At 47.5% G+C, this 11,922-nt stretch overlaps 1 pseudogene; it reads right to left on the reverse strand.

Annotated features, from left to right (window-relative positions):
* Positions 1–5,268: 5,268 nt before the first annotated feature.
* Positions 5,269–5,890, reverse strand: LOC147957080 (uncharacterized; annotated as a pseudogene).
* Positions 5,891–11,922: the final 6,032 nt, after the last annotated feature.

Consider the following 11,922-nt stretch of genomic DNA (forward strand, 5'->3'; position numbering starts at 1 on the left):
CGTGCATCATGATATTGAAGAAGGATGGTGGGAACACCAGCTCGAAACTGACAAGACATTGCGCCACATCACTCCTTAGCCTTGGTACGATTTCTGGATCGATCACCTTCTGAGAGATTGCATTGAGGAATGCACATAGCTTCATAATGGCTAATCGGACGTTTTCCGGTAGAAGCCCCCTCAATGCAACCGGAAGCAGTTGTGTCATAATCACGTGGCAGTCATGAGACTTTAGGTTCTGAAACTTTTTCTCTGGCATATTTATTATTCCCTTTATATTCGAGGAGAAGCCAGTTGTGACCTTCATACTGAGCAGGCATTCAAAGAAGATTTCTTTCTCTTCTTTCGTAAGAGCGTAGCTGGCAGGACCTTTATACTGCTTCAGAGGCATGCCGTCTTTTTTGTGCAAACGTTGTAGGTCCTCCCGTGCCTCAGGTGTATCTTTTGTCTTCCCATACACGCCCAAGAAGCCTAGCAGGTTCACGCAAAGGTTCTTCGTCACGTGCATCACGTCGATTGAGGAGCGGACCTCTAGGTCTTTCCAGTAGGGTAGGTCCCAAAATATAGATTTCTTCTTCCACATAGGTGCGTGTCCCTCAACATCATTCGGAACAGCTAGTCCACCGGGACCCTTTCCAAAGATTACGTAGTGTAAATCATTGACCATAGCAAGCACGTGATCACCGGTGCGCATGGCGGGCTTCTTCCGGTGATCTGCCTCGCCTTTGAAATGCTTGCCTTTCTTTCGACATTGATGGTTGGTCGGAAGAAATCGACGATGGCCCAGGTACACATTCTTCCTGCATTTGTCCAGGTATATACTTTCAGTGTCATCTAAACAGTGCGTGCATGCGTGGTATCCTTTGTTTGTCTGTCCTAAAAGGTTACTGAGAGTGGGCCAATCGTTAATGGTCACGAACAGCAACGCCTTAAGGTTAAATTCCTCCTGTCTGTGCTCATCCCACGTACGTACACCGTTTTCATTCCACAGCTGTAAAAGTTCTTCAACTAATGGCCTTAGGTACACATCAATTTCGTTGCCGGGTTGCTTAGGGCCTTGGATGAGAACTGGCATCATAATGAACTTCCCCTTCATGCACATCCAAGGAGGAAGGTTATACATACATAGAGTCACGGGCCAGGTGCTGTGATTGCTGCTCTGCTCCCCGAAAGGATTAATGCCATCCGCGCTTAAAGAAAACCATACATTCCTTGGGTCCTTTGCAAACTCATCCCAGTACTTTCTCTCGATTTTTCTCCACTGGGACCCGTCAACGGGTGCTCTCAACTTCCCATCTTTCTTTCGGTTCTCACTGTGCCATCGCATCAACTTGGCATGCTCTTCGTTTTTGAACAGACGTTTCAACCGTGGTATTATAGGAGCATACCACATCACCTTCGCAGGAACCCTCTTCCTGGGGGGCTCGCCGTCAACATCACCAGGGTCATCTCGTCCGATCTTATACCGCAATGCACCGCATACCGGGCATGCGTTCAGATCCTTGTATGCACCGCGGTAGAGGATGCAGTCATTAGGGCATGCATGTATCTTCTCCACCTCCAAGGCATACGACCTTCTTTGCTGCGTATGTACTGTCGGGCAATTCGTTATCCTTTGGAAGCTTCTTCTTCAATATTTTCAGTAGCTTCTCAAATCCTTTGTCAGCCACAACATTCTCTGCCTTCCACTGCAGCAATTCCAGTACGGTACCGAGCTTTGTGTTGCCATCTTCGCAATTGGGGTATAACCCTTTTTTGTGATCCTCTAACATGCGATCGAACTTCAGCTTCTCCTTTTGACTAATGCATTGCGTCCTTGCATCGACAATGACCCAGTGGAGATCATCATCATCGGGCACATCGTCTGGTTCCTCTTGATCTTCAGCAGCTTCACCCGTTGCAGCATCATTGGGCACATCGTCTGGTTCCTCTTGATCTTCACCAGCTCCCCCCGTTGCAGCATCACCGTATTCAAGGGGCACATAGTTGTCATCGTAGTCTTCTTCTTCGCCGTCTTCCATCATAACCCCTATTTCTCCGTGCCTCGTCCAAACATTATAGTGTGGCATGAAACCCTTGTAAAGCAGGTGGGAGTGAAGGATTCTCCGGTTAGAGTAAGACCTCGTATTCCCACATTCAGTGCATGGACAACACATAAAACCATTCTGCTTGTTTGCCTCAGCCGCATCGAGAAACTCATGCACGCCCTTAATGTACTCGCGGGTGTGTCTGTCATCGTACATCCATTGCCGGTTCATCTGCGTGCATTATATATAATTAAGTGTCCAAATTAATAGAAGTTCATCATCACATTAAAACCAAAGTGCATACATATTTCTCATCTAACAACATATAGCTCTCCAGAGCATCTAATTAATTAAACCATACATTGAAACTATGTAAAACATTTCAATGCGAAAACAAATGCGATCATAATCGCAACCAAGGTAACAATTGATCCAACGGCATAATGATACCAAGCCTCGGTATGAATGGCATATTTTCTAATCTTTCTAATCTTCAAGCGCATTGCATCCATCTTGATCTTGTGATCATCGACGACATCCGCAACATGCATCTCCAATATCATCTTCTCCTCCTCAAATTTTTTATTTTTTCCTTCAACAAATTGTTTTCTTCTTCAACTAAATTTAACCTCTCGACAATAGGGTCGGTTGGCATTTCCGATTCACATACATCCTAGATAAATAAAATCTATGTCACGTTGGTCGGCATAATTTTCATAAACAATAAATGAACCAATAGTTATAAAGATAATATACATACCACATCCGAATCATAGACAGGACGAGGGCCGATGGGGGCGCATACCAAAACCACCGCACTATATAAGATGCAATAATAAATGTAAGAAAATGATACAAGTATCTATCTAAACATACAAGTAAGAATATTTTTCCTTTCAGAAAGAAGATAAGAACAAGAGGCTCACCACGGTGGTGTCGGTGATGAGATCGGCGCGGGTGATCGACGGCGGTGAAGACGGGACGGGGCGTGACGGACCGCTAAATCTAGACAAATCTCGAGGAAAATGGAGCTTGGAGGTCGAGCTTCGAGAGGAGAAAGCTTAAGTAGTGTGGCTCGGGCATTCCATCGAACACCTCATGTGCATAGGAGGTGAGCTAGAGCACCACAAAACCCTCTCCCCCTCGGCCAGAAAAAACAGAGCACTGTGCTCTGCTCTTGCGCGAGGGGCTATATATAGGCACCTCATTGGTCCCGGTTGGTGACATGAGCCGGGACTAAAGGGGAGCCTTGGTCCCGGTTCAAGCCACCAACCGGGACCAATGGTGGTGGGCCAGGAGCGAGGCCCATTGGTCCCGGTTCATCCCACCAACCGGGACCAAAAGGTCCAGATGAACCAGGACCAATGGCCCACGTGGCCCGGCCGGCCCCCTGGGCTCACGAACTGGGACCAATGCCCACATTGGTCCCGGTTCTAGACTGAACCGGGACTAATGGGCTGACCCGGCCTGGACCAAAGCCCTGTTTTCTACTAGTGGTTGTATGTTATCTCTAATATTTTTTAACCTGTGAAAATATCAGAAATGAAAAAAAAATCCCTAATATTCATACTAGTGGCGCACCACACAAGACACTAATGGCGCAGTGTTATAATCACACTAATGGCGCATCACCCAACAGTGCGCCATTAGTATGCCAAAGCACATGGTTAAATATGCCCCCCTAGGAGGCATACTAATGGCGCATGGTGTTATATACTAATGGCGCACTGGGTGGTGCGCCATTAGTAATAAATACTAGTGGCGTGATACTAATGGCGCACCAGTGATGCGCCATTAGTAGGCAAAACTTGTGCGCCATTAGTAGGCCTTTTCGTAGTAGTGCCCAGGGAAATACCTACAAGTGTCTCGAACCAGCTATTACTTTTTCTTTTCTGATGTTGATTTACAAGTGTTTGATTTAGGTTCTTGTGTTGTGAGTTTGAGCTTGTGCTTGTGTTAGACAAGTACAGTAGGAGTACACCGTAAGCATGTTGTACTAAGATGGATATGCTTCATAGCTAACTGCCGCTTGAGTTTCCACAGATTTTTCTTGTACACAAGTTTTACATGTCAAGTAGTAATAAGATGGATATGCTTCATATCTAACTGTTGTCTGGTTTTCCAAAGGATTTACATCCATCCATCGTCGTGCCCACAACATGAACCGAAAACAAAATTCATAGTTCAAATCAAAATACAACCTTTTGTAGCAAACAAACCCATGCAAAAATTAATAAGAAATTCACATATGAAGTAGATGTATCAAAAATTTACATGACCCAGCTGGATCATCTTCATCCGCTGTAAAGGTATATCCAGCATCGGCTTCGAAAAAGGCATATCAAACCGCCCTTTTCTCCCTTCAATCCCTCTTAATCTCAGATCCAACGGAGGACGGGCTATTAAATCCTATAGATCATTCACCCATATCTTGTCCTAAATCTAGGGATTATGAGAAAAAGAGAAAATAAAATCATGTACATCAGAGGCAACTAAACAAAAACATCGCCACGGTTCATTTAACATATAAAGCATTTCAAAAAAAATCATACGGCGTGTAAGTAGGAGTATCAACATTTGGACATATATTTAACAACTAACACATAGTAAATGAACTGCCCCTGTCCGCCTCCTTGTGCCTACTCCTGGTGCGTCTCGGGGCTACCAAATTTGATGAAGAAAATCAACTGTAAAGAACAATGTCCCGGGCCTGCTCTCCCTAGTATTCCAACTCAGTTCTTCAAAATATATTTGGCCAAAATCTATGTAGCCCCTGGGCATGGTTTCTTTTGCTAGATATTTTTCACTTTTAACCTTTTATATATGTATACATGGTATATCACTGGACATAGCATAACGATATTCCCAAAAGATATGTGTTGATGTGTTTAACTCTCTTCCTTCTATTGGTATAATGTGAGAAAATTGCATTGTCCAGAAATGTGATTCTTTCAGGGGATCTGCTTACTCCATATCTAAAACCCACATCAGTGTTCCTATGCATTGCATATCTGTTTTTTTATATCATTCGGTGATGTAAGTTTTGCAATTATATGTCAGTACATTCTTTGTTTTGAACCATGTACAGAAAAAATCCAACGCCTTGGATATCTTAGAACTTTAGCAATCATTCACACTGTGTGGGGTGCCTTATATTTGTGGGTGTACGTTCAATTGCTGAGGTCCTTTCGCAAAACAAAAAAGAAATAGTAGCAGCCATCGGTATTGAACATGGGAAGAACTATACAATAAACTGTCATTCCAACATGGACAAAGCAGAATATTACTATGAACCAATCACACAGATAAATTCAGAAATTCGTATGGGCTTGTCGGACACATACCAGTGCAGCGTGTGGAGGCGGCGCGTTGGGCGCACCACGCGTGTGAACTGTGAAGGGGCTGCAGATCGACGACGAAGGAAGGCGCTGATTCAGGCTTGATTGCGGCGCCGGAGCGGGGGAGAGCGCCCGGGTAGGGAGGCACCTGCCACGACATGGCTGCGGCGATGCGGCTGAAGACGGGCTCCCTGCTCCCAATCCTCCTCGAGAGTGCCGTCTGTGTCTTCCTCCCTGTCGCGCTCACACCAAGGCCTTCCACAGGCGGCATGGGTATGGCCGGGGGTCGTCCTCTCCACCTCCCTCGTCCATGTCCTCATAAGCGCCACCGACGCCTATGCGGCACTCGCCTACTGCGCCGACCCTGGAGGGACTTCCCCTTCGCTTGGCTACTCCGCCTCGTCAGCGACGGCCGGGCATGAAGGAACGCGAGGCGGCGGCTGGGCGCGGAGGATGCATCAGGGCGGAGGCCATGGAGCGGCGGTGGAAGCGCGTCAGGAAGCTTTCCGACGAGTTCGACCGCATCACCGCCGCGCAGCAGGAGGGAAGAAGAAGCCCGCCGCTGCAGAGGTTGGGAAGGAGGTGGACGGAATACGTGCGTGTGTGAGTTCCGGTTAAAGATCATGGAGCGATCGTGGGCATGGAGCAGGCAGGATAAGTGGGCACAATTTTTCCCATGGGCAGAGGAGTTCGGTTGACAGTAAAACATGGTTGGTGTTAAACATGGGAGGGCTATGGATCGTTGGATTACTTTTATTGAACGGTGTAGATGATTTGGTTCTCCGCCCTCTCGTGGTTTTATAGGGGTAGTAGATAGTAGATAGATAGATAGATATAATAAAGTAACCATCACCACAACATCGAGCAAGAAGATACAAACACACGCCACCACCGCACTCAACGCACACACCCAAGACGAGATACAAAGGTGTCGAGCACCGAAAACACAACCCTAATGACGACTAAGCACCCTAATGATAAGCTGAAGACCACCATGAAGATGAGCAATCCACTGAGGGGTGATGAGATGGACAAAGCAGGAGCAAGGGCTCCAAGATGATGCCCTCAAGAGATCAGGTTTTGACCCGGAGTGACACGAAGGCAATGGGAACACCACGACGGAGCCTGCAAGAAGGAGAACGACATCCACGGACGCCGCCTCCGTCGGCCAGTATCGGGCTGGGCGAGTGGTGAACCCCGGTGCTCCTACCCCTCCATCGCAACCTCACTCCGCTAACCACCCGCATCCATGTCGCCCAAGCGACCATGACTGCCCACCCACACCCAAGCTGCGCGGTTAGCCCACGACCAACACGCCTACCACCGCCAGAGTCGCCGCCTTGCATCCAGACCATCCCGAGAAACACCAAAGGTTGAGGCCTTGAACAATCCGCACCCCAACCACCTCCGAGACCACTAGCAAAGCCTCCAAACAATGCTGGAATCGACACTACAAGAAATATGTCAACTTTTGACCATCACTATCGGTCACTAAATGGTTATTGTTTTCCATTTTGTGACCTTTTTTTGACCAAAAAAAGATGGTCAAAAGCTGGCCATCGTAAACTGAAATTAACGACCTTCTCTGTGATATGTAAAAGGTCGTTGGTTCCACAACCAAATTTTTGGTCACTGACAGCCTCCCCAGGCCACGTAGGATCCAGCGTGGCAAGCTGACATGGATAAGAATCAACCCAGTCCATTTCGGTGCTTTAGATGGGCCGAGCCCATTAATTCAGCCTTTTAAATATATTTTTTCTGTTAATTTTCGCTAGCTACATGGGCATGGCCCAGTAATTCGTCCTTTTTAATTTCTTTGCCTATCCCTTTTGATGGATTTTTTTGGTCTTGTATTTTTTTTGGGCCATTTCTTTGCTGGGCTTCTCAAGTTTTCCCCTCAGAAATAATTGTTCAATATATCTTGGGCTGGGCCGAAATAATTGATCCAATCCAACTTTTTGTATTATGCCATTGACATTGCAACACATCATACTACAAGCTATCTTGGGCCTAGCCCAATTCCGATACATTTTCAAAGCAACATGGAATATTATAGGAGCCCAACATATCTTTACATGCATTCATTCTAGCAGTACATATCTTTACATCCAAGGAACCAATAAGTGCCAAACAAAACTATTCTACAGCAAAGAAAAGAAAATAGATGACAAGACATCACAGAAGATCCTATTATCCTCCTCCTTCAACATTTGAAAACCTTCACCTGGCAGTAGATCAATCATGAGTGAGAAACAATACAACAGCAAAAAAAATGTTCAGACGATGCAAAAAGTAACATTCATTACACATGGTATTCAGGTACATATTGTAAGTCATGGATCCTACAGGTTCGAGAACTATGTAGACATGACCGAGACACCTCTCTGGTCAATAACCAATAGTGGAACCTGGATACTCATATTGGTTCCTACATATTCTACGACGATCTTTATCGGTCGAACCGCAAGGAAAACATACATTATTCCCTTTGTCATCAGTATGTTACTTGCCCGAGATTCGACCGCCGGTATCTTCATACCTAGTTCAATCTCGTTACCGGCAAGTCTCTTTACTCGTTTCATAATACATCATCCCGCAATCACATTGCTTGCAAGGCTTCTTATGATGTGCATTACCGAGAGGACCAGAGATACCTCTCTAATATTCGGAGTGACAAATCCTAATCTCGATCTATGCCAACTCAACAAACACCTTCGGAGATACTTGTAGAGCATCTTTATAATCACCCAGTTATGTTGTGACGTTTGATAGCACACAACACTACTAGGAAAAGGCCTACTAGTGGCGCACCTGTTTTGCCTACTAATGGTGCACTACAAGTGTGCCACTAGCATCACGCCATTAGTATTTTTTTACTAATGGCGCACCACGGGTGCGCCATTAGTATCAGGTATACTAATGGCGCACCGCGCAGTGCGCCATTAGTATGTCCCACGGTGCGCCATTAGTATGCCTCCCAGGGGCCATATTTACTCATGTGCTCTGGCTTACTAATGGCGCACTGGTTGATGATGCGCCACTAGTGTGCTCTGGCTTACTAATGGCGCACTAGTTGGTGGTGCGCCACTAGTATGAATATTAGGGATTTTTTCTTTTTTGATTTTTGCACAGGTTACAAAATATATTACTGGACAGAATATAGACAGCACCACACAGCAACAGCAGATTCATCGAATACAATAGAAGATTAGTCTCCGAATACAATTCATCATATTAGTCTCCGAATTCAAAAGACCGAACAAAGATAGAACATTACAATCTCGAGATCGCGAGTAGCGAGTTTGTCTTCACATTACAACTCGATATCGATCATCTAAACTACCATCACATATAAGAGAGTTGTGGTCATCACGATGAGCATCATCGCGATGAAACTGGTCTTCATCCGGTTCCTCCCCGCTCCCTCCTCTCTCCCGCTAGATAGCGCGCGTATCTAGATTCCACCTCCGCCCTAGTGGTGTACCCTTTGTAACTATTACCGCTGAAACGGTGAACCTGTCTCCGACACTCCTCCCAGTCGTCGTAGACTCCAGGAACCTTACCCTTGTACATGACATACGACGGCATCTCTATGCACTAGCCAAACAAAACGTTAGTAGGAATTCACAGACAATACATAAGCAATATATAAGTATGCAACAAAAGGATCAGAAGAGAAAAGCAAGACATTAATAGCACGATTCATGGTCCTACTAATAAATAGCATCGATTACATCTAAGTTGAATGACTGTCCAAACCAAAGAGACATACAAGTTCATTAAAGTTTAATTACAACATGAGCTAATCGATATTTCAGAACTACACATAGCATCACTACTTTTGACTTGACTCAGGGACCGGAGCATGGCTGAAGCCGCCGTCCTCGTGATGGTCATGAAATCGCGGGCGTTGTCAGCCTGCATTTGTAGCGTTGTGTCTATCTCACTGTTGGACGGTTGATATCTGAGGTAGTACTGCCCTGAGGTACGAAAGACATCTTGATGGATGATTTTCGCAAACTCCGAATGGATGCGAAAGAATTCTTGTCTGATGTCCATGTCCTGGATTGCCGACAAGCTTGCGGCCCAATCTTTGAGATTATTTGGTAGCAGAAGGTGATTATTGTCCCGTACGATCGCCCGCATGTGATGGAGGGCGTAGTAGGCATCCTTATGACCGCCAGGCGGTCGCTTGACACAGGGGAACGTCGTAGTGTGGGTGAACACGTGCTTTCCGTACCTACGTACTGGCCTGGTGAAGGTGCCTCCAGATCTGGCGTAGCCAGGGAGAACATCATCAAGAACTTGCTTGCCGTACTAACGGTTCGAGTCGAAATACGTGGCCATGGAATATTTCGGGCTTAAGAGGATGAGTGTGCAATGTGTGTCACTGCACAAAACACGGAATGTTAGAAAAAAAAGATCGATCGAAATCTAAGAAATCATATGTTACGGGACGGTGAGGGGATGACTTACTCGGGAAAGTAAGGCACGAGGAAGTTATCCTTATCTGGGTTTGCCAGAATGACGCCTTTGAGGTAAGAACTCGCGACTTGTCGGTCCCCAGCGCTGCCCAAGATCTTGGCACACATGTAGAAGGGGTCGACTATCATGATGTCCGGGGTCTTGTCTCTAATGATCCGCATCTCCATACTCAGCGAAAATAGCCGAACGAAGGTGTAGTGTAGCGGATGAAGGTTAAACATAGCGAAGATGTGATCAAACCGCAGGACGATCGTACCCCTGATGGCGTTATCCACAAAGCCCTTTCCCTCTGGCACCTTGGCCACGAAAACCGGGTATGCCACATCATTCTCGGAGAGACACCGCTTCTCCAAAGAAAGAACACTGTCATGCAGACTCCGCATAGCACCGGTTGCAGCATTGAGCAGATTAGTCGGTAGCATAGGCCTACCCGCCACATGCACCCTCCTCGAGATATCCTTAGGTGAAGATGGACCGTCCTGAGCATGGATCATACTCGGTGCCGGCTGGCTGGCACCCTTGTTACTCTTTCTTTTCCGTCCCTTCTTCTTCTGCTGTAATGGGATCGAGTTCTGCTCACAGACCGCCTTCTTGAGTGTGTTGGGGCTGATAATATTTGGCACCTCGGCTATCTGAGGCTCGGCGAAGCTGGCAGCTGGAGGCATCTCCTGAGAACTGAACGCCAGACGACGCCTGTTGCAATTTGGTTTCTTCGCGGTACCAGCATGATCGCGATCGTCTTTTTTAGGGTTGGGTTCTTGAGAAGGAGGCCCGAAGAATTCTTCATCATACCCATGTTCGACAAAGTACTTATCGACGTTGGTAAATGTACCGTCATCGTCGTTCGGATCCTGTGCCATACGCATGTTCGGATCCTGTGCCATAGGGATGTCCGGTAGCATTGCGGCGGTCTTGCCATGGCTTGGCGCCGACACGACTGACGGTGTTGTCTGTGGGGTGGTGTCCCCCGCCCCCAAACGAATCTGGCTCTTCGGCCAAAGCAGGGGCCAGCTTACGCAGGCGCTGAGGGTCATCACATCATCTTCGTCGGCCCCAGCGGGTCGAATCGGAGGTAACAACTCGTCGCAGCCTGGCAGCACCCGAACCAGTTCAACCCTATACACGGGGGGTGGCATCGGATTACCATGGAACACAGGGTTGCCCGGTTGAACGATTCTGCCCTTGGGGACATCGATCAACTCGCCGCCGACAAAGTGGAGGAGAGTGCATGGAACGTCGGCGGCGCCCTGCGAAAAGATGTAGGGCATCATGGATGCCCAGTCAAAGGCAAGGAGATGAAGTCATCGGCCGAGAGGCTTAATTAGTTACCGTGATGGCGTCGAGCTCGGCTAATGTCGAGGCACCACCAACGGTGGGCGTGCAACTGACGGAGGGGCCGCTTGCTGCCGAGGTGCCAGCCGGCGTACACCCGGGTGCATTAAGCTCCAATGCCCATGCCGATGTTGGAGACACCAATACCGCCTCCGCCGGAGACACCAATGGCGCCGCCTGCGCGTTGTGCGAGTTGCTGGCCGTGAAGCTGGGAGCCGGGGGCGGCCCCTGTTGGCCGTTCGCAATCCACGCCTGCAGCCCCTTAATCAAGGTAGGCACAATGGCGGTGAGCGTCGATCCCAGTTGTTGTTGCACTTTCTCTTGGACAATCTCCAAAATCCGTGCCACTTGTGCCTTGAGTTCTTGAACCTCGCGCGACTGGCTTTCCGAGCTGGTCTTTCTCTCCTTTCGCCCACCAGCGTTATAGTATGACGACCATTTTGTGGACAAGCCTTTGCCGGCCACACGACCAGCTGACGATGGCTTACTGAGCTTATCCTTGTTTTTCATTACGTTCAATGCCCGATTTAGAGTGATGTCCCAAGGGGTGCTCTGAGACGACCCCGCGCTACTGCTTTCAGTCTCCTGCAGAAGGAATGTGAACCATTTAGAAATTTGGCTTCATTAATTAGAATGCAACCATATGGAGCTTATTACGGGGGGGGCGTATTCCTTACCAGAACACACTCAAGCGCCCTGGTCTTCAGATCCGTGGTAAGCTCCTTTGTTACCGGGTCCTC

The sequence above is a fragment of the Triticum urartu genome, chromosome 7A, assembly GCF_056163025.1.
Source record: "Triticum urartu cultivar PI428250 chromosome 7A, HENAU_Tu73, whole genome shotgun sequence".
Classification (NCBI taxonomy): domain Eukaryota; kingdom Viridiplantae; phylum Streptophyta; class Magnoliopsida; order Poales; family Poaceae; genus Triticum; species Triticum urartu.